We start from the raw sequence: 9,370 nt of genomic DNA, 5'->3' as shown, positions 1-9,370 counted from the left end.
TTCACACTGTCATGAATTACACCATATATCATATTCACTGAGTAACGTTAATGATGAACTGGCTATTAATTGACAAGACACATTGCTTGCCAGTTTATGGCCTTAAAATGGTTTGAAACTAACAGATTATATGGTATCAGTGTAGGCAGAGCTGCCCTCAAGCATGGTGAACAGGTTGCCTATATTTTCCCTGTGTTTTGGCAGCAAAGAAGGAAGTCATCCTGTGTGGGTCATTGTTCTGTCAGTTGGTGGAAAAAAAATCACTTGGATCTCATATAAATATACAATTGGTCCAAAAACTTGTCAGCTCATTTCCATGGCAAAGCCCATTTCTCTTTTTGTACATGCCTTTCCATCTCTTAAGTAATTTTGCAAGGTGGTGCTTGATATTAATTTTAGGCTATTTCTTGTTTATTTTTGTTTGTTTTTGGTGGAGGAGGATGGGGGCAGTGTTCCTTTTGCCCTTTCTTGCACAAATGGAGTGACACTAAGCATTAACTTAACAACCACATTTAAGACTTGAACTCATGCTATGCTGCTGTCATCTTCTGACAAAGTTTACCTGAGTTTCCTTGATTTTGATGGTTTCTGTCAGACATCGCTCTTCCTCTGGATGTAGATTTTAATGATTGAAATTATTCTGCAATATTCTTCTTGGTAGAATAACTGAGTATCAGTAAGTTGTGTAACAATGATGTATACTGTCGCATAAGATGAGCTCCTGAAGAGTGAAGGTGATACCTGGGCCATTGTTCTTTTCCCCTCACCATGTCTAGCATGAGGCCTTACAGAAGATTGATAGGTAGTAATTATTTACAGAATTAAATATTTTTAAAATTTTTATTTGCTATCTTTGCTAAATTATCTCTCTGCTTGGTATCAAGTGCACTGTCAGTTAATGTAATAAGTAAAATGTTATGTCTTGAAAATAGTTTCTTTTCAAAGGAATGCTTATTAAACCTAACTTGTGTAACCAGAAGTTCTAATGGTTTTAAAAACACCAGTGTTGAATGGAAAGGTGTTTCTTCAGTTTGGAAAGACATGTTGTGAAGTGTTCTTGTCAGGGAAAGAAGCCTGTTTTCTCAGAGAACGTAAATTGGTGTATCTGGAGGTTGTGTAGGGTGGGGATTCTCCTTACTGTGTGTGAGAGTTCAACTTTGTAACTTACGGTTTCTGCTGCAGTATTGCTACACATTGCACCTTAATGACCAAAAAGGCCTACATAGCACTGATTTATTTGGACATTGTCTGCTAATATATATATCTCTTAGATGCAAAAGGCCTAAGTGTGTGATAAAATTGTTTTATTGCCCCCTTTTTAAACAAATTAAAGAGTTGTAAATACTAGTATAGATCTCTTTTGTTTCCCATAACAAATACTGGATTTATGTTTGCTAAGCATTTTGTGTAGATGCCATATTTCCCAACACTCAGGTGGTCACTTCGCCCTGGGCACCATAGCTTCCAGAACAACACCGCTGGGGTGAGGGACATCCTTACAGAAAGCAAGCAAAGGAGACCAGGGTGGGGGTGGGGGGAGAAGGATGGAAAAGATGCTCTTGCAGCAAATGGTCAGTATTAGAAAGGGAGAATATACAATTTTTTAAAAAAGAGTATTTTAACCAAATTAAAGACATTTTCAGAGGAAAAATTATGTGAATTATGTATTAATAAATTTCCCAAAGGGGAAAAAAGGAAGGGGCAGTGATTGTTCCTCACCTTGAGCGCCAGGTGGTGCTGTTGCCTCAGATGAGCTGATCTGCACTCGGGCGTGGCCTGGCCAGGGGAGAATGGACACCTAGGTGGTTATTTTACTCCCATCGGCTGGTGCAGGATTTCAGCCCCTTCCAAAGGCTCCCTCTCCTCATTATTTCTAAACATTCCCAAGGGGTGTCTCATTTGTGCTCATGAGTTAGCTGTCAGCCCACTTGGTGTTTCATAATTTCTTTCCTTTGGACCTCTCCTCCTTCTCTCCCCCTCCCACCCCCCAGGGCCATCTCTCTGGGAGCCGCTGCCCCCACTCTGGGTGCGGCCTAATCTGCTGGGCCCCATACTGCTGCCGCTGGGCCCTGCCTCTGCTGCTGCCAGGGACCAGAAGGAGAGGAAGCATTCATTCACAGTAAACATCTGCCACGCCCAGCCCTCTGCAGTCTACCCCTATTAAGGGGAAGTGGCCTCCGGTGAAAGCAAGTTTGGATTTAAATTTCCTGGTGGCAAGGCTGCTTTAACGTTGGGTTACTCTTCACCTGTCCTTCTGTAAATGTGTAGTTCTTACCTACGTATTGCACAGGTGGGATAAAGTCTCATCTATGAGCATTGATCTCCTATGCAGGAAGCATGGATTAGCTCCGGGATTTTCAAGCAGTTTTGATCTGTCAGTTGATTTCAAAGGCCCATTTATTAAAAGCTTTTTTAGCAAAGGTTTTCTTACAAAGGGTCTCTGTGTTATTTTTACCCCCCTGTTCTTCCCTTTGGCTTGCCCCATCTTTGTTGATTTTCTCAGGGAGGTTAGAAGCTTAGCTGGGATTCATTCTTCATTCCTTAGTCAACTCCAGGATTTCTGCTGCGTCAACACCACATCCCTGAGTTCAAGCCTCAGAGATTTCATTAAAAGCCATCTGCTGCCTTCGCCAGTCTAGCTTTTCCCCTGTTGTCCCCTATCTATCTATCTATCCGTACACAGGTCTCTACTCCTTGGAGGCCATTCCTAGAATTAGGGAAAGTAAAATACATATTTTGTTCAAAGAAAGTTATGGGAACATGATTAGAATTGTCTAGCCTTGGGTTTCTAGGGAACTCAGGTTACTGCTTTCTCAATAAGAAAATAATTTTGAGAAGTCTTTGGGATTTCCGGCCCTAATCACCCACAACTGAATGACCGGAGGCCAAAGGTGAGCACTAGTCTGGGCATGTTTTTATTTTTATTTATTTATTTTTGAGACAGAGTCTCACTCTGTTGCCCAGGCTAGAGTGCCGTGGCGTCAGCCTAGCTCACAGCAACCTCAAACTCCTGGGCTCAAGCGATCCTGCCTCAGCCTCCCAAGTAGCTGGGATTACAGGTATACACCACCAGCCCTGGCTAATTCTTTCTATTTTTAGTAGAGACAGGGTCTCGCTCTTGCTGGTCTCGAACTCCTGAGCTCAAGCGATCCTCCCACCTCAGCCTCCCAGAGTGCTAAGATTACAGGCATGAGCCACCATGCCTGGCCTCTTGCATATTTTTAGATTTGACGTTAAGGACAGTGGCCATGAAGGAAGCACTAATTCTCCTCACAAAGATGGGGGATGAAGGGCAATGGCTTGTGAGCATGGGCAAGTTTCTTAACATCGCCAGGGCTCGCTATCTAATCCATAAAAAGAGAATAATAATACTGTCAACATAAATTTGTTGTTCATCTTACAAGAGATGAGGCACCTAAAGGAATCGTCACTGTGCCTGGCACACTCAATAAATGTGAGCTGTTATTGTTGAAATGTGTACAGTCTATCAACAAAGAAGTTTCAAGAACAACCTAGGAGTTTCAGATGCCATTTTAGGGTCAGACACTAGATGTCACTGCTGATGTTTAGTACTTTTCAAACGGAGGGTAAAAAAAGTTCTAAGAAAAAAAAGAGTGTGGCAGGGGAAGATGGGGGGGGATGGGGAAGAGATTGCTCTTTTAAGAACATAAGCCTCTAAGCATTCCTTTAAATACCCTATTAAAAGTGAGTCAGCCTTAGAAAAATTGTAAGGCTTTAATTAACGTATTTAGACATCAATAAGCCAGTATGGTTTGGTGATTTAACCGATCGAAGTTGATGCAAACATAGATGGTGATACTATATTTAAGAAGCTGCTGCCTCTGATATAAGGCTGAAACAACATAATCAGCCTCAGAAATTAGAGGCATGGAGGAGGAGATGGAAAAGGTATGTTAGTCAACCGGTGAATAACAGAAGGAAGAAAAACAGAGTTAAAACTGATTCTGGAGGGCCAGGAGTGGTGGCTCACGCCTGTAATCCTGGCCCTCTGGGAGGCCGAGGTGGGAGGATTGCTTGAGCTCAGGAGTTAGAGACCAGCCTGAACAAGAGCAAGACCCCCATCTCTACTAAAAATAGAAAGAAATTAGCTGGACAATTAAAAATATATATAGAAAAAATTAGCCAGGCATGGTGGTGCATGCCTGTAGTCCCAGCTACTCGGGAGGCTGAGGCCGGAGGATTGCTTGAGCCCAGGAGTTTGAGGTTGCTGTGAGCTAGGCTGATGCCACAGCACTCTAGCCCGGGCAACAGAGTGAGACTCAGTCTCAAGAAAAAAAAACAAAAAACAAAACTAATTCTGTGTTTACGTAGCAGGTAACATCATATAAATATGGATCTTTTTCTTCTTGTTAAATATTTAGCCTATTTAAATATTGAAGCCTTATTTTAAATGCCTCCCTCAATCTGCAATTGTATAGGACATCAGATTAAATAAAAATATACAGCCTGAAGTAAAAGTTCCTATATTAGGGATATATGCAAGAAGAATGGAGCTTCAAGTTGCTGTACTGATTTTGTTAATTGCCTTAGGGGTTTGAGAAGGGAAATACTACTTCTTATCAATACTAAAAAGCGGAGAGTGGCGAGGATTTAGAAGCACACCTACCCTCTGTTTTCTGTTGTTGCCTTATTGTTGCAGTCTTAGCCCAAAAGCAGGGTAGGGCATTTATTGCACTGAACAGAAAGAGTAAGATGAGCAGCTGGCTTAATCTGAATTTTTCTCTTTTATTTCCACAATTTACCTCAAACATCAAGTGATTATAATCAAATGCTCATATTGCTAATAACAGCTAAAATTTGTTGAGGCACTCTTCTAAGCTTTGTTCACACATCAACTCATTTGAGGCTCACAATAACCCCATAATACAGGCACTATAATTGTTCCCATTTTACAGAGGAGAATGCTGAGGAAGGCCAGGTTAATTGCTTAAAGCATTAGGGCTATGTACTGGGTATGATAAAACACATTTTCATTAAGTAGAGGTATATATTTCTAAAACAACATTATGAGATAAGAGCAATTATGTTCATCTAGCCACCATCATTCGGATCTTAATTATATATATTTTATACAGCTTTATGTATACAGTATGCATGTGTTCCACTCTTCTTATTTAGCATCACTTTATAAATCTTGCCCCATAAAAACATTTTGTTTATATGGCTATACACTTTAGTGACAACAGAAATGATATCACAGTAGTTTTCATACTACATTCCACAGAGTCCTGAGAATTCTCAGAGGTGGTTTGGGGTCACTTTGCAGAGTGGAGATAGGTTGGGAGCATAGACATGAAGCCCTTGGTATCTACTTCTACCTCCTTGTTCCATTTAGAGCAGTTGCTTTTTAAAAAATAAAATATTTAAAATCAGTTTGCATGTTTAGTGTATGCATCATGTTTCATTAAAGAAAGGATTCCACAGTCAAAATAAAATGTAAATATTACTAATTATAATATATAATTCCTCTATTGTTCATTTTTTATTGCTATAGATAATAATGTTATGAACATCTTTGTACATATACTATTTTTTGCCTTTCAATTGTTTCCTTACTTTAAATTTCCAAGAGTAGATTTAGGCCCAAAGGGCATGAATATTTTTAAGTATATTAAACAGCATTGGCAAATTTCCTTGTCTAAGGCAATTTGCAATGGCAATGTGAGCATACTCCCTGTATAACCACAACCCAACAATTATAGCTTCGAAAAGACAAACAAAAAACCACCCTAAAATAAATAAAATTAAAAAAAGAAAAAAACCCACAAAGATTAGCAACATAACTAGTGTATTTGCATCATCCTAATTTAAAAGGTAGGTATCTACCACGTACCAAACTGGGTGTTAACAAGCCCAATTTGTGGCATAGAACTTCAGCTCACTGAAGCGCTATAATAGGTGGCTGGAGAATTAGTGAGGAAACAAGCTGAATGGGAAGCCTATTGAGGTATAAGAACTTCAAGAGCCAATTGTAAAGGGTATTCAGGGACCACAGAGAAGATAAGAGACCCCATCCTCCTGGAATCTTGAGGGGCCGTCCTACAGGGGCTGCGTCTTGGGTGACTAGACTTTCCCAGAAGATATCTTAACTCTGAAATTTCAGTAAGGCAGCATTTGATTAGTGCTGCTCATTCACAAGGCTCTACTGGGGGAAATGTTAATGTATTTATCATCTCCAGATGGCAGTTTTAAAGATATTACATTATCAAAGACAAAGAAAAATGAAAAGAAAATGGCAACAACTCTTGCCATTTTGCCTTTTAGGAATTTTAAAAATTGAGTCTCTAATGTAACTTGCTCTTATACATTTAAAATTTTTTTTTATTATTTCAAAATATTAAGGAGGTACAAATATTTTTGTTACATGGGTACTTTTTGTAATGCTTAAATTGGGGCTTTTAGTGTGTCCATCACCTGAATAGTGTTCATTGTACCCAATAGGTAAGTTTTTACCCCTCCTCCTACTCCCCCCTTCTTGATTTCCAATGAGTTTTATATCTCTTTGTGCCGTGTGTGCCCATCAATTAGCTCCCAATTATTAAAGAGTACCTGTGGTGTTTGTTTCTCCATTCCTGAGATACTTCCCTTAGGACAGTGGTCTTCAGTTCCATTCAAGTTGCTGCAAAAGACAGTATTTCATTCCTTTTTATGGCTAAGTAGTACTCCATGGTATATATATATATACCACATTTTCTTAATCTACTCATGAATTGATGGGCATTTAGGTTGATTTCACATCTTTGTGGCTGTGAATTGTGCTGCAATAAACATTCAAGTGTCTTTTTGATAAAATGACTTCTTTTCTTTTGGGTAGATACCCAGTAGTGGGATTGCTGGATCAAATGGTAAATCTTCATTTATTTATTTGAGGACTCTCTATACTGTTTTCCATAGAGGTTGTACTAATTTGCAGTCCCACCAACAGTGTATAAGCATTCTTTTCTTTTTGCATTCATGCCAGCATCTATCGTTTTTGGAATTTTTAATAATGGCCATTCTGACATGGGTAAGGTGATATCTCATTGTGGTTTAATTTGCATTTCCCTGATGATTAGTGGTGTGGAACATGTTTTCATATGTTTGTTGGCCATTTATTTATCTTCTTTTGAAACACTTCTGTTCATATCTTTTGTCCACTTTTTGATGGGGTCGTTTGCTTTTTTCTTGCTGGTTTGTTTGAGTTCTTTGTAGATTCTGAATATTAGCCCCTTATTGGATGTATAGTTTGTGAATATATTCTTCCATTATGTAGGTTGTCTATTTACTCTGTTGATTATTTCCTTTGCTGTGCAGAAGCTTTGAAATTTAATCAAGTCCCATTTATTTTTATTGTTGCAGTTTTTGCCTTTGAGATCTTAGTCATAAATTCTTTGCCTAGGTTGATATCTAGAAGGGTTTTTACTAAATTTTCTTCTAGAATTCTTATGTTTTGAGGCATTACATTTAAGTCTCTTATCCATTTAAATTTTTGTAAATGGCAAGAGATAGAGGTCTTATTTCATTCTTCTGCATGTGGCTATCTGGTTTTCCCAACACCATTTATTGAAAAAGGCTTCCTTTCCTCAGTGTGTGTTGTTGTCTGCTTTGTCAAAGATCAGTTGACTGTAGGTTGATGGTTTTCTTTCTGGGTTTTCTATTCTGTTCGATTGGTCTATGTTTCTACTTTTATATTGTTTTGTTTACTATAGCCTTGTAGTATAATTTGAAGTCTGGTAGTGTGATACCTTCAGATTTTTTCTTTTTGCTTAAGATTGCATTGGCTATTTGGGCTCTTTTGGGTTCCAAATAAAGCATAGAATTATTTTTTCTAGATCTGTGAAATATAACATTGGTATCTTGTTGGGGATTGCATTGAATCTGTAAATCACTTTGGACAATATGAACATTTTAACAATGTTGATTCTACAAGTCGATGAGCATAAGATGTTTTTCTGTTTGTTTGTGTCAACTGTGATTTCTTTCATCAGTGTTTTGTAGTTCTCCTTGGAGAGATCTTTCACTTTCTTGGTTAAGTATATTCCTAGGTATTTTATTTTCTTTGTAGCTATTATGAAGTGTATTGAGTCTTTGATTTGACTTTCAGCTTGACTGTTATTAGTATATAGAAATGCTACTGATTTTTGTACATTGATTTTGTAACCTAAGACTTGCTGAATTTATTTACCAATTCTAGGAGTCTTTTGGTGGAGTCTTTAGGGTTTTCTAGATACAAGACCATATGGTCAGTGAAAAGGGATGATTTGACCTCCTATTTCCCTACTTGGATGCCCTTTATTTCTTTCTCTTGCCAGATGGCTCTGGCTATGACTTCCAATACTATGTTAAATAGAAATGGTAACAGTGGGCACCCTTGTCCTGTTCCAGTTCTGAGGGGAAATGCTTTCAACTTTTCCCCATTCAGTATGATGTCGGCTCTCAGTTTTTCATATATGGCTTTTATTATATAATTTTGAGGTATGTTTCTTCTATGCCTAGTCTGTTGAGGGTTTTTATAAAGAAAGGATACTGGATTTTATCAAATGCTTTTTCTGCATTTATTGAGATGATCATATGGTCTTTGTTTTTGCTTCTGTTTATGTGGTGAATCACATTTATTGATTTGCATATGTTGAATCATCCTTGCATCCCTGGGATGAATCCCACATTATCATGGTGAATTATCTTTTTGATGTGCTCTTGGATTTAGTTTGATAGTATTATATTGAGGATTTTTGCATCTATGTTCATAAGGGATATTGGTCTGTAGTTTTCTTTTTTTGTTGTGTCCTTTTCTGGCTTTGGTATCAAGGTGATATTGGCTTCATAGAATGAGTTAGGGAGGACTACCTCCGTCTTGATGTTATAGAATAATTTCTGTAGGATAGGTACTAGTTCTTCTTTGTAGGTCGTGTATAATTTGGCTATGAATCCATCTGGTCTGATGCTTTTTTTTTTGCTCGATTTTTTTATTACTGCTTCAATCTCACTTCTCATTGTTGGTCTGTTCAGGATTTCTATTTCTTACTGATTGAGGCTAGGGAGGTTGTGTGTTTCCAGGAATTTATCCATTTTGTCTATGTTTTCTAGTTTGTAAGTGGAGAGGTTTTTGTAGTATTCATGGATGCTATTTTTTATTTCTGTGGTATTAATTGTAATGTCTCCTTTTTCATTTCTGATTGAGGTTATTTGGGTCCTTTCTCTTCTATTTCTGGTTAATCTGGCTAGTGGTCTATCAATTTTGTTCATCTTTTCAAAGAACCAACTTTTTATTTTGTTGATCCTTTGCATTATGGTTTTTGGTTTCCATTTCATTTAGTTCTGCTCTGAGCATTATTATTTCTTTTATTCTTCTAGCTTTGGATTTGGTTTG

Source organism: Lemur catta, chromosome 9, assembly GCF_020740605.2.
Source record: "Lemur catta isolate mLemCat1 chromosome 9, mLemCat1.pri, whole genome shotgun sequence".
Lineage (NCBI taxonomy): Eukaryota > Metazoa > Chordata > Mammalia > Primates > Lemuridae > Lemur > Lemur catta.
Note: the sequence above shows the minus strand (reverse complement) of the source record.